This window comes from Lupinus angustifolius, chromosome LG19, assembly GCF_001865875.1.
Source record: "Lupinus angustifolius cultivar Tanjil chromosome LG19, LupAngTanjil_v1.0, whole genome shotgun sequence".
NCBI classification, from domain to species: Eukaryota; Viridiplantae; Streptophyta; class Magnoliopsida; order Fabales; family Fabaceae; genus Lupinus; species Lupinus angustifolius.
This window is the reverse complement of record NC_032027.1, coordinates 6,810,725-6,812,802: the sequence shown is the minus strand read 5'-3', so window position 1 is coordinate 6,812,802 and position 2,078 is coordinate 6,810,725.

The window sequence follows — 2,078 nt, the reverse complement described above, 5'->3', positions numbered from 1 at the left end:
GTTAATCGATTAACTCATGCCTTAATCGTTTAACAACATATTTTCATATGTATTTTCAATTATAAAAACTCAAATATGTTATGCACTTGATTCATACATGTTTAACACTAAGTTTATGCCTAGGATGCACAGATACATGTATTTATGTGATGCATGAACATATTATGAATGACATATCTCAAAGATGAAATGATTTAAAGTTTTATGCATATGAGACATGTGTTAAGGTTACCTAAGCCTTAGACTCAACCTAAACTAGTCTCTAGTCTAAGTCTAGTACCAATCAATAGACTTAAGCATGTTGATTTGTTGATGATCTTCAAGCTCTTATTAGCACAAGTTGTCCTCATCAAAACCATGACATATAATGAGAGAGTTTTCCAAAGTGTTCCTCTTGACATGCGCACTTTCAAAAACAGCCCCAACATCATACTTTTTCAATTAACCAAGCACAAAAATAACATATTCACACAAAGTGCCCAAGTACAATTTTCCAAAATCTTGGTTTGCATCAAATATTCCAAAACAATCCCAAAATTTAATTAATACATCAAAACATATGTCTTTGCAAGAATTCATAATTTTGGTAAAGTGGGGATACAAAATAAAGTTCACATAACTTGCAAGGACTCTTAAGTTTGAGCATGTTAAGACTTTTTCTCCTTAAGGAATGTTTGAATTGAGTCTTTAAACCAAATCAAACAATTTCCATCCACAAAACAGAATTCAATGTGGTTAGGGATTTTAATTTTAGAACAAAATTTTGGCTTAAAAACGTACACAATTTACTACACATATTTACCACTTAGTTGACCCATTTTTTCTATACTTTGTGTCCAAGCCAAGACCCTAAAAATTGTTTTCTTTCCATAACCATGAATGAGTCATGTTTAGGCATATTTGGTCACAAAGTTTATAGGTCAACCAAATTCATGTTGGAGAAAAAGTCTAGAAAAAGTTTCTACCTCGGAATACAAATTTTTTTTCCTTTAGAACAAATTTGTCACATGCACAATATTTCAATCATATTCAGCACTCATTCAACACAAATATTCATGAAATGTTAAAGAAAATCAACAATCACATATGCATTCTTCAAAATTTCACAGATTGGGAATTTTTGAAACTTTTTTGTCTTGGGGATTTTCTAAGAACTTTAGTGAAAATTTTGACTTGATGTTTAAAAATTTTCCCAATCAAAAAGGTTTCAAGAAGAACATCAAATAAAAGATTAAAACTTTGAATAAGTAAGGAGATGGTACTTTAGTCAAGGGGAGTTTTTAATGGGATGAGATCTCAAAAATATAAGAGGATAAGGGAAATCCTCTTTTTGGGGGATTTACACACATGTGGCTGCCTAGTGGAAGCGTTAGGCGCCCAATCAACCCTGTCAGGCGCACCAGTCAGTAGGAGGCACGATTTTTGGAGCACGCGGTGGATGTTGTGTGGTTGTATTGATTCTCTTTCCACGTCCTCTATCCATAGCAATCAAACACTGAATCGTAATGGAGGCTTAGAGGAAGGTTGAGGGAAACCTAGGGTAAGGTTTTGAATTTGGAGAAAACAAAATGCTTGGAAATAGGAGATGAGGAAGACGGTATATGGAATAGAAATGCAGTAAGGTGGTTCTGGTTAGGGCTAGGATGAATCTTAGGATGATGTTGGACTTGTTCCTGTGAGATTTGAGAGAAAAGGGGATGAATGGGGTTTTGAAAAATGTCCAGAAACGCTTCTGTTTCTGTTATACTGATGTCATTAATCGATTAACAACATCTCTTAATCGATTAACCTGGGTTGAAAATGTTAGTTTTAAAAGTTTTGGCCTAGGTAATCGATTAATTGATTTACTTAATTGATTAAATGCATCAGTTTCAGCGTTTTGGATGTTTTTAAAAGCATGCATGAATTTCAAACTTAATTGGATAATTTGATTTTAAGCTATCACATATATTTAAAGCTTTTAAACACGGAATCATGGATTATACAAAGAATCACAAGCATTCAATCATCATTTTCAAATCATTGAAAGGGATCATGCAAGGCAATCACAAAATTATTAATCAATATATTTTTCATCA